Raw genomic sequence first — 19,113 nt, 5'->3', positions numbered from 1 at the left:
ACACCGATCAAGTTCAAACCACTTTCCTACGACGACACTGTCAAAAACACCGCGTCCAACCACTAACCTTTATTTGGTTCCTGTAGATGCTTCACTCCTCCTCTCCAACACAGTCTTCAAGCGAGCCACCAGAAGAAGAAAAAAAACAACCCTCCGAACCGCGGTTCAGTTTCGAGTTCCGGTTTCGGTTTTCAGATGCGCGTCTCCGCTCAAACCGAAACCATTGTCGTTAGCCCAGGCAGACTCCCGACTCTTTTTAAAGGGCGACCATCATGCGGACTCCCCTCCTGGTCCCGCGATTGGATGCCGCCTACGACCGTTCCGGTTTCCCATTGGTTCCGGGAGCCGTCCGACGGTAGCGACCCCTACAAAGATTGAAAGTGAGAGCCTGTTGCGGCGGTCAATGCCTCCTTCCGACCGAGACCTTCACAAGGCTCTTCCGATGATGCTTTGCAGGAAAGCGCGCTTTCTGTCCAGTATGGCCTTGTTTTTTGTTCGCCTTTTTTTTTTTTTTTTTCTTCTCTGGGCTGGGTGGGAACTTTTTTTTGTTTGTCTCGTTGAGTTGTGGTCCCGCTGCATTTTGTCACGTATGTGAGGCAGGTCGCCCATTGCAATTTACATATTACTGCTCACAACTTGGGCCACACAAAGCCGCACACTTAATATGATTTCCGGTTTTTAAGGGCTCGCTCTCACCTAATCTCACGGCGTGTAGAAACGACAAATCCTGCCAGTTATATTCGTGCTTCACATCGTTCTTAGGGGGGGATTTGGTAAGCGTTTCCGGAGGGTGGTTTTTCCCCCTCTTCGAACCTCTCTTCAATCCCATTCATTTCTGATTTCGTGCATTTAAAATAGGTACGTGAACTTTTTTTTTCTTTTTGCTATTGTTGTTCGTGCTTTGTTTTGTCCAGACCACGAGCAGTGGTGTAGCCTGCACCCTGATTACGTCAGGACTAACATCACCACGTTTTCTTACAAGTAATGTAACCTAATTGCGATTCATTAAAGACCATTAAAAGGCACTCCAGTACATCTCACCAACCAATAACCACAGAGCGGGTATATATAAGCATCCGATCCTCGCTGGTAGCCAAGGTCGTTCGAATCCTACCACCGGCTGTGCTTGTTTGAGGTTTTCCTCGGGTTTTCCGGCGGACTTTCCAGACGAACGTCGGCACAGTTTCCCCCTGAAGTCGGCCCAGTACGCGTGCTATCCCCCTGTCCCTAACTCCTTCCTGCTTTCCTCTGTCCACAACGCTCATAGCCAAAGTGCGCCATAGCCATAGCCAAGCCACAAAGCCCCCCCTCCACCATAAACTTGGCTTCTTTCCCAGCATCGTTCAACTCTGTGATGATGACTCCCCTACCTAAAATACCCCGCTTATTGAAGCACACAGCTTATTTGATGCTAACATGACGTCGTTCATTGACAACCTCCGACTGTCCGTCGGATGACCTTGCGGTGGACATCGATGTATTCCACAAATCCTCTTTCTCGTAACCATTATTCTTGCCCAGGTTTACGCAATCATATGCTAAGCATTAACCGCCTTGTTGCACTCGCGCGCCCGTTGTATTTTCAGGTTGATTATTCGTATACACAATCATTTTCGGCTTCCGACACTTTATCCCCGAAGGTCATGTTACATTATATACGTGACCTGAGGCTTATCTTGTCGTTTGGCGACGCGCGCGCGCGGGCGTTGGATTACGTGCTAATGCCAAGCATTATACAGCCTTTGTCATTTTTGTTTAGTATAATACGAATAGCATATGCTCACATGACTGTTGCAAACCTGCGAGGAGTAAGACGCACGAAAGGAGTAACTAAGATACGGTCGCAGCTACTGTTATACTGTTGTCGAAATGTTACAGGTATAGAGTTATCAATTAACGTTCTTTGCCTTACAGTTGCCGTCTAAGAAATGGAATCCAAGGAAATGCGACTCTAAAACTTTACGACTCCTTCTGTTCCAACACAACTAGATCACATATGCCTCCCAGGTGGAAAATGTCTGCAATCCCAAAAGGGTTATGAAACAATTTCCACTTTAAACCACTTACGAGTAAAGCGGTTCAAAGTGGTTTCAAGTAGAAATTGTTTCATAAACCACTTGTAACTGCAAACATTTTTTTCACCTGCGTCTACTGCTAGGTTCGAGCAATTTTGTTGCTCTTTGGGGTTATAACAAGTAGGCTTCCATCGCTTATGCCCGTGTTGAATTTGAATTTGAATTGAATTCTCATTTTCTCTCTCTCATTCTCTCTCATGAACATTGAATTCTGGAAAAGGGAAAGTCATTCGGAGCATGCAGACATATGGTAGAAATTTTGCACCACAGGAGTAACTTATTACGCTTATATTTACGGATATCTTCGCCAAAAGTGGCAACTAGTTACAGTTAGACGTTACACCGACAGCAACGTAACTCGAGGAATCTAAAAGCCTATTACACTTGTATACTCTTCTGTTCGACCCCAACAACAACGGATATCCTCTGGATGTACGAATAATGTCCTAACGAGTTCGTACGTCCGACGGATGTCCCTCAGAGATCCATAGGACGTACAAATCCGTTAGGACATCCTTCGTACATCCACAGGACATTCGGTGTTGTTGGGGTAGTTACTTGAAAAGTTAACTACAATTACAGCTACAGGTTACGTGTATCTTAGTCGCTACCAAGACTCTTGTTAACGGATATCGGCACAGTGCATTATGAAGTCGGCCTAGGCTGCGTGCTTCAATCCCTCGTCCCGTACCGGCAAACGGCCCGTTAACCAGAGCCGGCGGTTTCCGCCACAACGGACAAGATAAAAAATAATTCGACAACCGCGGAAGTTCTCTACGTCATTCTTTTCTCTTTTTAGTTCCAGAACTTATTTGGATTACGTTTCTTTTTATGGCCCTGAAAGAACGGGCACTGTGCACAGAAATAAAAAGAGTAGCCCACGTCAGCTATGCAAAAAAATATAATAAAAGAGCGCAAAATAAAAGTATCAAAGTAGGATTAACACAAATTTAAAAAAAAATATTCGGACGTGGAGCCCGTTACGCAAATACCAAGAAAATCCGGCAGTAAAAGCGTCCGAATTGAATTTACGACTTCGAATGCGTTGCCCATTCCAATTTGGAAGCATGTTTAACATAGGTCCAACTTGTCAAACGCCCATTCGCTAGATAACACGAACTACTAATACCTTGCCTTCTGCACTGGAAAAGAGATTTAACGGATGGTGATCTAATCACTGGATGCAACAATGCGGAAGAGGCGACAGCCGCAGAATTTACGGCTTCGGCTCGACTGAATGTCATGTTCTTTACGAACTGTACTGCTTTGCTTTCTTTTTTTTTCTTTTTTTACCTGGAGTACTGAATTTTTTAAAAATATAAATCTGCGGACCGCTGGAAGGGAGTGGGAAACAGGGTGGTTAGTATACGTATTGGGCCGGCTTCGGGGGAACTGTACGGATATCCTTCTGCAAAGTCAACGCAAATCCCAGGGGAAACCCTCAGCCAGCACAGACGGTGGTGAGGTTCGATCCCAGCACCTCAGAATGTTTAGCGGAACCTTGAAGCTACCACAAGGAACCAGGACCAAATAATCCATCCGACAGGAGACCATCCGAAGCGCATTCTGCTGTTACGTGATGATTTGTTCCATGATGATGAGTTCCATGACCACCACCACCACTCTTTGCTAGCCGCTCAAGGGTCACGCCAAGGCCGCACAGCCGTACAAGCACACGCCGTACTTAAGTACGTTATACTGTCATACTGCATTAATATTGCGTGTACATTCTCAAGCATTGTTTGTATTTTTATGCCTCCCCCCCCCACACACACACGGATGCAGGTTGCATCAAGTTTCTCAAACTGGACGGGGAAGGTGCGGAAGGGAAGACTCCTTGACACAGTGCCGGGCTAGATGACCGAGGCGGGGTGTCCCACCCTGTGCCATCCGCGCATCCCACGCATGCGCAGAACTGGTTCACTCGGACACACTGTGTCCCTTTCTTTGTCGTTTCGCGTATACACTGCAGCGGGGCTACCCCATTTCTCAGACGCTAGGCGGCTCCGAATACGCTTAATACAGATGGGAGGCCACACAGCGCGGTGCATCCTGTACATATTAATGATGTGTTACGCTCACCGGGAACGGCTTGTCGGAAGTTGAACTTGAACAGAAGTCATTTGTCTTGTGAGTGCGTTAAGATGGGTTACATTCGAATACTTTTTCTTTGTGTCACTGTAAAGTAAGTCTCTCACGTCGGCGGAGGTGAAGACGACATCAGTCTGTTTTTTTTTACATCCGCACGTTAAGCGTACGAGTTCGTTACTTTCGATATGTTTATTAGTTGGCGAAAGACTCCGACGCACTATAGCGCGGAAACCATACTGTTGGACAAGAAGAACAGTCTCTGTTTTCTCCTCTTTTTTTTTCTTCTTACAAACAAACAAACAGGCTCTGTTCGAAATATCTCGTCCTGAAGTTCTTCCTTAGCATTTCCCTATCTCGTTATTGTCTTCAGTCGAGTTTTATTGTCCATCCAATCAGCTTCGATTAAGTTTCCGGGATTGCTTTCATGCGAACAACATTTCAATTTCAACGAATGCAGCAGCGTAAGGAGCCGTCAGTTACACAGCTTTTCAATAAAGGTATACTGCCCTCTATTAATTTCAACTACTAGCACGTCATGTAGTTTCATTGCAGTATGTATACACGATAATATGAAATAGCTATAGATATTGAAAACGTTAATGACTGTGCGCGTTTACAAAATGATGCTTACTCTGTGGTAAACTGGTGCGCTGTAAATGGTGTGGGTCTTAACCCAAAGAAAACTCAAATGACTGCCTTTTCAAGGAGGCGTCAGTGTATGGAGGGTGATTATGTCCGTTCTGGTGAAATTATCTCAAGGGTTGTAATTGTACGGGATTTGGGCGTGCATTTTGATGTTCAGTTAACTTTTCGTTATCATATCCAGGCGATCTGTAGCGCTGCCTTGCACTCACTCGGAATGGTGTATCGTGTGTCTATAGAACACTCATTTCTCCCTAGTCCGAAGCAAATTAGAATTCGCATCTGTTGTCTGGAATTCAGTTTCATCAACGGTATCATCGGGCATAGAACGCGTTCAAAGAAAGTTTGTTAGGTGTACGATAGATTTTACTATCGTAGGTTTTATTATGCGTATGGTACTATGTTATCGAGACTTTGCGTTCACTTCCTTGAGCACAGGAGGCCATGCCACGTAGTAATGTTCTTACTTATTCACGGATCAGTTGACTCTTCCTTGCTGCTTAGTTTTGTAAATTTGCATGCTCCTCCGAGGCAAATGCGCACCGTTCGTCCTTTTTATCCCACTGTTCTATAGACAAATGCTGCCCAATATCACGCAGATGCAGATGACTTTTAATGTTTACGTCACGAGTAACGACCATCCAGGCATTTTAATGCCAATTCATGCATCACTCTCAAGCGCAGGTTGCATTCCTGTAGCGTTTAATTTGTTCGCATGATTTAGATTGCTCGTTTGCATTTTTAAATTTGTATTTCTGTCTTCTTTATGTATGGTGCACCGCTATCAAAGGCCTAACAGCTGTTTGTGGGCACTCAGTGTGGAAATAAATAAATACGATTATACGTGCTTGCACAGGACATGGACATCACATCATGATAGTCACGATGATAGTCGCGACTAGTAGCTGGAATCTCTTGACTGTCCAGGCTTATATAAGTGCATTTATTGTTACAAATATTTGCAGGCCGATCGCAAAACACGAGTGACGCGTAATATCTGGTAACTTATTTACGCGTAAATGAGTCCTCCTATAGATGTCGCCTCGCAACTGTCCTTTGTGGGTATTATAAGTGGTCGTTGACGTGTTCGTGCACGTTGCTTACACAAATGTAAATTATCATATTTTTCTGCGTATAGTGCTCGCCGATGTAATACGGGTACGGCCGAAACTTGAAAAAATGTTCGGCGTGTAACGCGCTAATAATCACATAAACTATTAGCAGAAGACGTCGCCATTAGTGTCCACAGCAATGAAAGTCCGTGCGTCGACTAAGGATACTTTTTATTACATCACGGATGTAGTGTTTGCTCGAAATCAAAATCAAACATTGTCGCGTTGTAGTAGACTTAGACCTTCTCGCCGATCTCACATGTCGGCATTTATTTTCAAATGAACTGCGAATCACTGGGGAATCCCTCGACGGCGTCCCATGCCCCACCCCTGGACCTGAACCCATTTCGGTACCTCGGTATATGATGCCCCTTCGTTACATACCGGAAAATATGGTAGTAGAAAACGAAATAAAATAAACCGCACCTTAATAGAAAACGAGTGGTCAGAATACACTTACCCCTTCTTTAATGCCTTGCGGAGGTCAAGAGAGACGATGGTGATGCATGAGTGGTATCTCCGGCGTTTGCATATTCGCGGCCACCATCAACCGGCTAATGTTTGGTCATGCAGAGCTTAATAGCCACTTCGCGAATATTGAGCACCGAAGGACTGTGTTTCGGCCAATCATTGAACCGAAAAGTACAATGACATTTTCTTACTCACGGTTTCATTTGCATACCCAACGTTTTTAATGCTGAGATAAATAAGAAAACCGCTTTCACTCGTTTAAGTGCGACTGCGTAACACGAACTCGTGGTTCTTAACTTAAAGTGTTGAGGCTGCGGTCCCACACCCTTTGAAATCGGGCTTTTCCGCAGCTACATAGCACCGCACGTCTATGCCCGTTCTTGCTACTACAGTCAAACTCCTTTATAGCGAACACCTTTTTAACGAAAATACCACTACAGCAAATTTTTTTTGCGGTCCTGCTGGAGCCTATAGATCCAATAATAGACATCCTTTTTAACGAAAATACCTTTACTGCGATTTTTTTTTTTTTTTTGCTGTCCCCCGCGTTTCGTTGTAAAGAAGTTTGACTGTATACTGTGGGTTAGCGTGGTACAGAATCCGTTTTTAATGAAGAGCGTATAGTTACTATGCCATAAAGCCGAAAACATGACGTTTTGCTCGATTATGACTGCTGTGAGTAGCAAGATTAGAGGAAAACGAAAGAAAATTGCACTGTCTGGTGTGTTGCGTCGTGTTGTATCATGATATGAGAAGGGTGGTACAGAGTGACATTTGTGGTATCCGGTTTTGATAATTTACGCAGGCTTTGCGGAAATTATGAAAAAAAATTATTTTTCAACTCGTTCTTTTAAGCGGTTCTGCGAAGTGGTGACTCACGGTCAAGTCGTTCACTGGAGACGTAAAATTATCTGTACAACGATTTCTAGAAGTCTCAGAATACTCAGAACCAAGTTACGGCGAATTGAGTGCACCTACCCACAACAGCCCAAAAACACTGAAACCGACACTGGTACCTGCCTCCTATTGTCGATGACGATTTTTTCCCCCTGTTTTTTAATGTCAGCTAGGAAATCTGCACTGGCTATGATGCGCGCAACACTGATGATGGGTGTAGCTAAAACACTCATGAGAAAGATAAAAATGCCTAAGCAAAGATGAGTAATGAGTCACTAAGATAGAAAAGACTAAAATACGGAACCGAGTAATAAGAAATAAAGTCACGCATAAACCGATATTCCAACAAACTGTATGAGCACTGCTTTGGAATAAGTTAAAGTCAAAAGAAAAGCGCCTTTCTCCCTAAGTTGACCGGCATTTGAGTGGAATCATATTTTGTGTTTTCATTTACATTCCGGTTTTGTTAATATGCTTATTATTGGGTAGGAAGGGAGTAATGTAGTACTATTGGGTAGTACCGCGAAGCAGCCAAAACCACAGGTCGCGACCAGGACACAGCAGGAAGAAGTGCTTAGTGCGTGTAATATAAGTGCTTCGACATTCGTGGAGGATGACTGCTCCCCCCCCCCCCCCCCTCTCCCTCACCGTATCCGGGAGAAAAACCTCAGGCAGCGATACAGTCGGGGTGGAATTTCATCCGGGTACTACACCGAATAGGGTCTCCTGGTAACTATATTCATCTCGAAGAAAAAGCTACGCAGGTACTAGGGACGAAGAAAACACACACAACACACACAATGTCTGTTGTGTGTGTCGTGTGGACCTTTTTCTGTTTTCTGCCACGCTTTATCGAGATAAGCATAAGGTAAATGAATTAGAACCTCCCAAGTAATGGGGGAAGAAACGTGGTCCTCGGAGAGTCTCACAGCCCGGCGATAAGCGATGGCAATTTTGTTTCTTTCGCTGAGGGGAGGATTTATTACCACAGTTCCCGCGGATATTTTCTTATTTTCTTTTTTTTTTCTTTTTTCATTTCTTTCTTTCTTAATTTTAGCTGTCTCTGGTGCGGTTCGGACGTTTGTTCAGTGCTTCTCCGTTGTCTGCGCGCCTGTATTTTCCCCTCGTATCCTACACCGTATCCTCGAGTATTACGGGTCAGGACACCCGGTAATACTCGAGGATACAAGAGAAAAATATGGTATCCTTCCTTCCTTGGGAATGTATCCAAAGTGTCCCCATACGTTACTCTTTAGACACTCGCATTGAGCCTGCTAAAGATGTCCTAGAAGGTGTCCTTACTATGTATTTAAAATGTCCCATGTTTTTTTTAAATATTTATTTCGCCACAGCACTGTGAAGTAAATGTGGCTATGAGTGGTATACAGACGCGCACAGATGCAAATGGAACAGCAGGATGAAGACACTGGAGGGTTACTACGAATCCTGGGCCGACTTCAGGGGGAATTGTGCCGTCTGCATGGATAGTCTGCAGAGAAATCAAGAGAAGATCTCCCCATAGCACATCCGGTGCTCGGATTCAGCCCCCCCCCCTTTTTTTTACTGTTTAGCATGACCCTGAAACTACCACCATCGAGCAGAATGTCGTACCCCATTGTCCTCCAGAACATGTACCTCAGCGTCAAAAAAAGTGGAGGTACTGCTCCTCTGCAGAGCGGTGAACGAGCCGCTGAAATCGGTTCGTCACTTGAACGCGTGAAGAGCTAACGCTGTTGGCAGGCTGCTTTGCTCTTGTGACACAAAGGATTGCAGAAATGATGGATCACCACGCCGTGCACGTGACGAAGAAAGTGTGAAAACACGGGTACACAAAACACGCGGGATTATCGGAAACATCTTTTCTTCACACGCCGTGATGAATGATCGATTGACCCGACGATACATGCAGTCATCAATAGATGGCATCGGACGCCTACAGCAACGCGAGATGTTTCACGGTGATTATAGAACTATTTATTTATTTACGACCGTGCTTCAAAGCGCCCATATAGGGGGCGTTACATATGGGAGGACAAAAATATATACAAAACAGAGACATCGTAGCTGGTAAAAAAAAAAAAAAAAAAAGAAACTAGAAAGCTGGTTATGATAACAAGTTGCAGCGCAAGAAACGACTACTGAGCGGTTCTTTCTTGATTTTTGTTCCGGCGCAATGTCATCAGTTCCGAGACGTTAAAAGTATGGTCGTGAGAACGACATCACAGATCACAGCTGCTGAAGGAAGAGATTGTAGTATTGTTAGTGTCGGTATTATTAATGCAATATTGTCTGAGGTTTTCCCTGGGTTTTCCGAAGGCATTTTCCAGACGAATGTCGGCACAGCTACTCTTGAAGTCGGCCCAGGACGCATACAAACCCCCTGTCCCCCAACTCCTTCCTACTGTCCTCTCTCCATCTATCCACATCTATACGCCGCTCATGGCTACAGTTGCTTCGCGGCGCTAACACGGAGTTTATAAAATAATACAATATGATTTGCACGGGATATAAATATTATAATTCCCATTATGATTCCAATGTAAATAAATAAATACAATATTATTTACGCGGGCACATTTGACTATACGAAAACGACTCCTTTCAAACGTACGTACAGCTCGCATCAGTGTTAACTTGAACGCCATTCCGGCCTGCAGTCCCCGGTGGTGCTTAGTAGAAATAACGGCGGAGGGTGTTTTGGTCATCTAAGCCAAAAATCCTTTAATCCCTAGGTGTCTCATTACGGTCAAAGTCTCAATACTGCTGAAGGTAGTCCTATATACCTTCGGCCGCAATGATATCTTGTCCGTAACGAGACACTTGGGGATTAAAGGATTTTCGACCGTAATGAGATGTTATCTTGTTTTCTGCTATGCGCTGCCCCCCTTCCCGCTTCGCAGGCTGGAGCGGTGTTCAAGTTAACTTCGACGCCAGCCGTACGCACATACATGTATATGACCCCAAAGGAATTATATGTACAGCGTTTTGATGTATTCTGGCGGTTAAATACAAGGCCAAAAAGAGGCATCCGCAATGCCGCTCTTGTCTTGAACATGACTACAGTATACTTTTGCCGCCTGCTGGTCCCGAGGTTGTGGGTTCGAACCCGGCCGACGACGCCAGCAACTTCATAGCATAGTATAAGTTGCTTAGACGCTTCGTCCCTCGGTGAGGGACGTAAAGTACGATGTGCCGTATACTCAGATGTGCAAGCAAAATCAATTCACAGGCCGGCTACGGTGGCGTCGTTCATGATCATATAGTTAACTCGCGTCGTAAAAAAAACACGAATTGGCAACTATGAAGGCGATATACCGAGTGAAGCATCACGCGTTTATACAGGGCGTTTTTTTTATCCTTTACAGAATTTTTACAAAAAGGCTATGAGCTCACATTCTGCTATCTCGCTTTTGCCCGAAATCCCCTAATTAAAGAGCAATAATTAATGAATTTTAGGTAATTAGTCATCTTGTCGTTACATATTCTCTTCGAGAGGATGTCCGCCTGGCCGTAGAACTCAACTGCAAAAACAACTGCATCTCTCTGTGCTGCTCTCATAGGTTTTTTTAAATAAAAATTCTGTAAATGATATAAAAAATAAAAAAAGAACGCCCGGTAGAATACCAGATCTAATCGTGCACGTTAGTAGCCATGTTTTACACGTAAAACGCATTTCGTGCGCTTTCATAGCGATAGCTTCATCGCATATAGAGCTCCAGAATGTCGACAGCCGTAACGTATGTTCGTCCGTAACAGTCGATGGAGAGAGGAGAAGGACGAAGTAACAACGGCACCGAATCGAGACTCCAACATCGTCTTCTCCTATACGGTCGCACATCGCCCGCCTCAGGGTTTCGGACTTTTCCCTATGGCGCTGCTAGGCCCCACACAACATACTCAGGTGACAAAGGCACTTGTTCAGTCCCTGCGGATCTGTGGCCTTCTGGGTGAACTGTGATCAATTTCGTGTCTGTTTTCCTTTTTGTTTGTTTGTTTTTCTTTTTGTTTGTCTTTCTTTTTTTTCTGTTTTTCCTTTCTTTCCTGGGAATAGCAAGCCGCCGTAGCGCAGGCTAACCTTTCCCTCCTATTTTTTGAATATAATAAACATACCCCTCCCCACGAAAATCATTGTATAGGGTGATTCTTTTTTATCCTTTACAATTTTTTTCTAAAACAGCTACGAGAGCAACACAGATGTCGTTTTTTTTTTTTCTGTTGAGTTATAGCGCCAGGCGGATATGCTCTCGAAGAGATTGTGCAACTACAAGATGACGAGTTGCCTAAAATTCGTTAATTAACTCTTTAATTAGGGAATTTACGGGCAAAAGCGAGATAGCGGAACGAGAGACAGACCTCGTTGAAGGCCATTCTGATTTTTAAAAATCTTGAAGCGAGCGCGTGTCCTGAAATATAGCCGTGTGCAAATGAGCCGAAACCAAAAGCGCGCGCCTCAGGAGCCGATAGCCTTCGCCGACCGCAAAGCGATTGACCTGGTCAGCAGATCAGAACCACCTCCAATCACCTCCATGACTCCAGAGCACGTGATCCCTCCTGCCTCGTGGTGCCAGCACGTGCTCTTCTCCCTGCGCTCCTGATCGGCGCGGTTTCGGCTCATTTGCATAGCAATATTCGGCGATGGATATTTCAAAGCGCCGGTGCGCATTTTTCGATTTTTTAAAAAATGGAATGGCTTTCAACGAGATTGTCTCCCATTTCGTTACCTCGCTTTTGCCTGAAATCTCCTAATTAAAGAATTAATGAATTAATTAATGAATTTTAGGTAATTCGTCATCTTGTAGTTACACACTCCCTTCGAGAGGGTGTCCGCCTGGCCGTAGAATTCCACTGCAAAAACGACATTTGTGCTGCTCTCGTAGCTATTTATAGAAAATCTGCAAATGACAGAAAAGAACAAACGCCCTGTACAACTTACCATGGAAATGGATGGGAAGATCGATCTATAAAGCTACAGCATTTCAACGCGTTTAGCACATGGCCAAAGATGAAGCAATTAAAAAAATATACGTGTTCAGTAAACGGTCGAGTAGTACCATCATGCCACGTATATGACGTCATTTCTGGAATAAAAAAGTTGTTTCTTCATGTTCTGAATTCTACTGAATCTTTCGTGGCCGCGAATTCCACAATTTATGCCCGGGTGACACGGCAACGCTTATGCGTTGATTCTGCTGAACTCCACTGGTTCGTTGGACCGTGCACATTCTATAAGTAGCAGCCATTGCCTTCCTTCATTAAGTCCAGCAGGGCGCTGGCTATGTGGTGTCGGAATCAGAACGGACAGTTCAAAGTCGCTTAATTATTTAACGCAAAGCCTCGCAAAATGAAATGTTGCAGTTAAGAGGCATCTCGTTGCATTGCCTTCTTCTCTGCACTTTTTCTATCATTTCATACATACGGCTGCACGGTGATATGGATTGCCTTTCACTTCCGCAATGTCCCTATTAACCGCAGCAACCTTTAGGGCGCTAGTTAGTTAAAAAAAAAAAAAACGATCGCACGATCAATGCTACGTAACAACCTTTCTCGCACGACGCCGACCCGGAAGGCTACACACACAGCCACCACCCGTTTCATAAGATGAGCAATAAATCCTCCCTCTGGAAAACAGAAAATACATCCAGCCCACAGCGCGCGAACGGACCTGTATCTGCATTTCTGCAACGGGCATTTCGAAAACCGGACAGCCACCGATGGAATGAGAAAGAAAGCAAAAGAAAGATGGCGTCTCTTTCCGTTAAAATAAGAAACGTGGGAGCCGAAAAACCCAACCAGTGTGTGGCTCTCTCTCGCTTAGTACGCGTGTCTGCCTCCCCTTCGCGCGAGACGCTTGATAAAGTGGTTTCGGTTTCTAACGAGCGCCACAGGTGGTAGACGTCATAACGATAACGATGTTGCTGCCTCACAAAAGAAGAAGAAAAACTGAATGACGCAAATTCTTGTTTCGTCTGCTGCGTGTTGCGACACGGTGCGTGTGTCCGGCTGGACATCATCCACCTCAGAAGGAAGCTAGTGGCTAAGACGATCCTCTTCCACGTGTCTTATCCCGGTGCTGTCTGGAGTTTTTCCTGGGTTTTCCTCAGACGCTTTCCGACATATGTCGGAATTAGTTCCCTTGGAAGTCGGCCCAGGACGCACATTCCCCCAGGGCGTCAGTCTTGACGTTGCCCACCTATGTGAGGTCGACAACGGCGACCCCTTTCACCATCACCACCTTCCACACCGAAACTGGAAGGTGACCAGGACTCGAATCGCGGTAGGACGTTTACCCTCGGTTTTCCTCAGACCCTTTAAGCCAACGTCGGCACAGTTCCCTGTGAATGGCTCCGAGCGACATGCCACCGAATCTGCTGGAAAGCCGTTAGGCAATATGACACGTCACGAACCAACCAATCAATCAACAATCAGAAGCAACAAGATGGAAAAATGGCCTATAGTTGGTACAGTATCATGACCATGAACAGCGCACAATCAAGGCAAGGACCACAGAACGACACAGACAAGGACTGTCCGTGCCGTTCTGTGGTCCTTGTCTTGCTTGCGCGCCGTTCAGTCATGAATCATATGCAAGTCTATACTGTTTTCATAATCTACCGTGTATGTACCTGGTGGCGTTGCAGATTCCTATAAAGCGTGTATAAAACGCGTTCTTCAAGTACACCAAAGTGTCCTATCCCTAGCAGCAAAATGTACTGAAAGTCGGGTGCAATAGGGGTGGACGGGTAGGTGGAAGGCCTTGAACAGACTCGTGAAACTAAGGAACATCGATAAGACACATACCGTCCACCCCTATTGCACTCGACTTTCAGTACATTGTGCTGCTTGGGATAAAGGTAATCCTTCCTGTACCGTACTCGAATTGCATGATACAGCAAGGAAATTAAAGTATGCGGCACTGGAAACTGCTATAGTCTCTTAACCTAAAATAGCCTCGAAGCTCCTTTACGTTTCCAAAGTGCACCTTTCGAGTGCTCAAAAGAGTAAACTTGTTTACAGCGATTATTCACAGAGCGGATTGCGAGCATTACAAGCGCCGGGCGGATCAGCAGGTCTTGCTTCAATCGTATACACAACGTCATTAAGACTTACAACGCGTGTGTAGCACAAGGACACGACATCCTCCTCCAGTGGATCCCTGGACATTCCTGCATACATGGGAATGACGCGGTGGACGCAGCGGCTTCCCGGGCGCATCAGTCCCGTCCGGTTCGTAAGGTGTATTTTACCCCCTTGGACACGCGCTTAATGTTGTCAACTTTAACGAAGAGACTAGGCAGGGACCTGTGGCGCAGTGATTCTGGAAGGCCGCCACTGATCAGCGTAGACCCAGACTTTTCGTTCGTGGTCCCAGCCTATAGGGTTTATTCACATGACGTCATCCGCAGGAGACCGCCGCTGTCGCTTGCAGGGAGATGTGCTGCATCGGCCGCCATATTGTATAGGTCCCATGCAAGCCGCTACCCATATTGCACCCACCGTATATTTGTGTTTCAAAGTTATTGTGCTGCGTGATTTGTAGCATATCCAAACAATTTCCACGTTTTCGACGTTAATAGTCATCCAAAAAGCATATGGCAGCGAACGAATGCGGGAACATAACTTCGAGGGACCTACAGTATGGCGGCGAGGTGACGTCAGTGAATAAACCCTATAGGCTTCTCCGTCCATGAAGACCCTAATCCACCGGTTCCGTCTGAAGGTCCCGTACATCCGTAGCTTTTTACACATTATCGGGAAAGCAGCCGCCCCAAACTGCTCCATGTCAGGGGCGGAACCAGGGGGAGGGGCCCTGCCCCCCCCCCCCCCCCCCCGAGACATACCTCTACCCCCCATTCCGGCAGATTTTCCTTCCGCACGGCGAATTTTCCTGCTACATAGCGACCCCCCCCCCCGTCTTCTCTCTTTTTTTCAGTGCCCCCCCCCCCCGAGGATCTTCCCTGGATCCGCCCCTGCTCCATGTGCAGTGTTGTGGAAGATGTCGAGCACATTTTGACGTCCTGCGTATACGATACACGCACTGAAGCTCGTCGCCTTCTACAGTCGGAGCCGGCAGCAGCGCATGGACGGCCGTCTGCTCAGTGTTTTACAAGTACTACTTGGACCCTGGAATCACAGCCATCTCCGCGGTAGTGAAAATTTTCAGGGACATTGACGCAGACAACAAGTTTTGAGCCTATGATTGTTTAGGGTCTCGTTGTTTTAGTTGCCGACTTTGCAGGGAAATCGTGTCGGTATTTGCCTTATAGCATATATTGATTACCTTATGATTACCTTATTACACTGGGAGGTGGTGGGTTCGAATCCCACCGCCTGCTGCGCTGTCTGAAGTTTTCCTTCGCCTTTCCAGACGGCACATTTCCCGATGAAGTCGGCACAGGAGTCATATTCTCTCTCCCCTTCCTTCTCTACGTACCTCCCCCTCTCCCTCTATATATCCCCAGCCTCTATAAACGTCGGTCGTAGTCACAGCTTCCTTGAGGTTGCAAACGCCGAATAAAAAAGAATAAAGGCTCATTTCCAGCTAAATACGATAGTTAATCATCATTTGCACGAAGTCTTGTCACTTAGCAAGCTGACTTTCGAGTATCACGACTTCCGTTCTCGCTTCAGTGACAACGCCAGCATCCAAAAACGTATCCTCACTATCTTAATCTCTCTTATCACAAGGTGAAGAACCAGAGAATAAGCGAAGGAAGGTTATAGTCTCTGGCAGCGCATGAAATATTACGCCTGCACAACGGAACATTCCTTAGAAATTGACAGCGACCGTCCGGAACACGGAATAATCCCGCGCGTCTCACTTCGCAGAGAAACGCACTATACCCATTCTGGATGCAAAATTCGCCGTATCCATTACAGTCATTAATCATAAAAGATTAAAACCTCGCTGTATAAGGACGCCACAAAATGGCTGAACGAGATCCCTTTCGCTCCCAGTTCAAAGAACACACACACAAAAAAAAAACATTCGGCAACATGAGACACGCATAATCGCAGCATGTATACCGACTCCTTTTATAGGCGCATAATAGAAAAGCTTAGAGCCCGCATAATAACTCATGAGGAGCAAGAATCAATTTAGCTCCCAACCCTTTCCCGGGTCATTCCACTCGATGTGGTTAATGTTGTTCCATTGAATGGAAGGGGATCGTCGTACGGCTTTCCAACCGGTGTTTATCCGCTACTACCGGTTCCTGATTATGTAAACAAATCACCGTGTCGATATCTGGAAGGCAACAATCGGTTTTTTCTTCTTTGTGCGAGGTTGAACTGCAACTTTCGAAAAGCTCTGCCGCGTGTACGACTTCCGCGAGGTCAAGATCGCAGTCGAAGAGCAGCGCGGCATGCAGCAAGAAATGCCCTGCGAAAATGGCAACCGCATACAGTGAACCCTCGTTAATATGACCCCCGATAATCTGACATACGCACTTTACGACCATACTCTTGGGGAACAATGCTGTGAAACTTCTGCATATCCCCCCGTTAATATGACAATTCCGCATTATGACCAAAATTTTCGGGAACGACCATGGTCATAATAACGAGGGTTCACTGTAAACGTTACGAGTATCGTAGCACCTAGTATAGCGCAAACGCGCTGTCTGCGGGTAATTATTTGAAATTAGAATAAAATAAAATTAAAAATGATCCGGTCCTTTGGACCTTGACTGGGTTGTCAGCAGGGAATTTTGCCAGACCCCCTCCCCCCCCCCTCCAAGACAAAAAAGAAAAAAAAGGTAAAGCTGCAAATACGGGTGTCACCCCCCCCCCCCCCTTCCTGGGTGTGAGGTCAGAACACAGGCGCCTTTTGTTCAATATACGCGTAGTACCCCCATATACAGAGAGTGAAGGTAAAAAAGTTGAGATAACTGAGAGGATGGCGGCTAGGCTGGTGAAGATCCATAGTGCAAGAAAACCTTGAACCTGTGTGTGTGTGTGTTGTCTTTTACGTTCCTCAAGCTTAAAGCTTTGCTTGTACTATGACGCTAAAAAAAAGTGTAATCGTTCAGCGGGCGCGGAGAGTACTACTACCATCATAGCTTACATTAAAACAACAATTTAAAGAAAACAACAACAACAACTAAATCATGACTATGGCCTGGGGTGATTCACCGCTTGAGAGCAGTACCCTACCCGATTACACGAGAAGCATGAGATGTGAAATATGAACATGAAGTTATGTGCAAGTACAACTCGAACTCCCGTCGTCTGGTTGCGCAACGCTATACGTCGCACAAAAGGAAGAAGCACATGAAAGAAGCGCCAATGGTCCTTGAAACGAAACCGTATACGGTACATAACTGAAATTCTTGCATGCCGACGGTAGCCCTTTTGACAAGTATGAAGCTATAGGTTAAAATTATAGCGGATGCAGGTCGGACACGGGAAAGCATTTCGTCGTCCAAGCAGTTGGCAATCGCGCGCAGATATTGTCATTCCAACGCTGCCAAAGCGTCATTTGTATTCCGTACCTGCGCGATGTCCCTTCGGATTCAAAACCAACATATATAGCGGAGAAACGGCGTTTTTTAAAGAAAAAAGAACGGTATAAGGGTGTGTTTTATGTAACTTATCAGTCACGTCTGCACCGAACGTTTCGCTGCGCACCGGAACGATCTGCGACCAACGGTGTCGAAGTAATTTATCGGGGCGCTATCGGTATAACTTTAGATTAGATTTCGACGGACGCATTCCGCAAACCTAAACAGAACGTCAGAATCAGGAAACCGAGAAAAAAAAAAACAAAGTCAACGAACGTTCTGGAATGTCTCCTTCGAGGGTAATTAGGTGTTCCGACCAGCCACGAAGTTCATAAAAATCAATGTTGGGTGACCGTGTGTGTATGCAGAATGGATAGGATGGGGTTTATTTATGATCCCAGATTGAAAATGATCGATCCTTAGGCCTAACCGACGAGGGGGAGGGAATATCCAGTCACGAGCGTGGCTGCGTGGTGGAAGAATCATATCATCAGTTTAAAAAATGACTCTGTAATAGCAAACAAGAAATATGGGGGGTGGGGGGGATATGTTTGATAGAATTAAAAGAAAAAAAAACAGGAAATGTCAGCCAGGCTAATGCCGGCTTGCTATTCCAAGAGCTATTCCGAGAGCAGGGGCTGAAGGTGTCTTTAACTTCCCTACCGTTAAGACTAACTACTGGAAACTAACTTTTTTGTTTCGTAGTGTAAATGAATGGAACAGCATACCACCAAACATAAAAAGCGTCAAATTTTTTTCTGAATTTAAAAAAACTAGCGAAATATTTTTTGCTGTCAAAAAGGTATAAAGGTTAATTTAACTATATATTACATATGATAATATTACTGATTTGGGGCACAAAGATGTGCAGCTGTGTCCAGTGTGTGCCTTGCTATTACATGTGTATTTTTGTGCATTGTTTTCATGTATTATGTTTTTATGTCTTTCGTATACTATGCTTGTGTATTGTTTTTACCATTGCATTTTTTCATGGCTCTAATCTTTGTATGTCACACGGAAGACCCTTTAACCGGGGTACTTTTCCCTCTGGGTCTTCCATCTGTATAAACTGTACTGTTCATTAAGCATTGTAAAGTTTAAATGCATTCAATTCAATTCAATTCAAAATGAAAAAGAAAAACGGCCTGCGCATTCTGACGTTCAGCATTGTGGTGAACCACGTGTAAAGCAACGATACTAAGCTGCGAAGCCAATAAACTTGTCAGGCAATAAACGATCCCTTAGTAAACCGTTCGCCTCCCGATCCAAGGTTACGTGTTCGAACCCAGCTGACGACGGCAGCACTTTTGTGGCACGGTGCAAGTA

At 45.3% G+C, this 19,113-nt stretch overlaps 1 protein-coding gene across 1 annotated transcript in view; it reads right to left on the bottom strand.

The window, feature by feature from the left end:
• The window catches only part of LOC135392115 (mucin-5AC-like), a 72,113-nt gene that overhangs the window by 39,287 nt on the left and 13,713 nt on the right, over positions 1-19,113 (bottom strand). The window lies entirely within an intron of this gene.

Source organism: Ornithodoros turicata, chromosome 4 (assembly GCF_037126465.1).
Source record: "Ornithodoros turicata isolate Travis chromosome 4, ASM3712646v1, whole genome shotgun sequence".
Classification (NCBI taxonomy): domain Eukaryota; kingdom Metazoa; phylum Arthropoda; class Arachnida; order Ixodida; family Argasidae; genus Ornithodoros; species Ornithodoros turicata.
The sequence above is the reverse complement of the archived record's forward strand: the minus strand, read 5'-3'. Positions and strand labels throughout refer to the sequence as shown.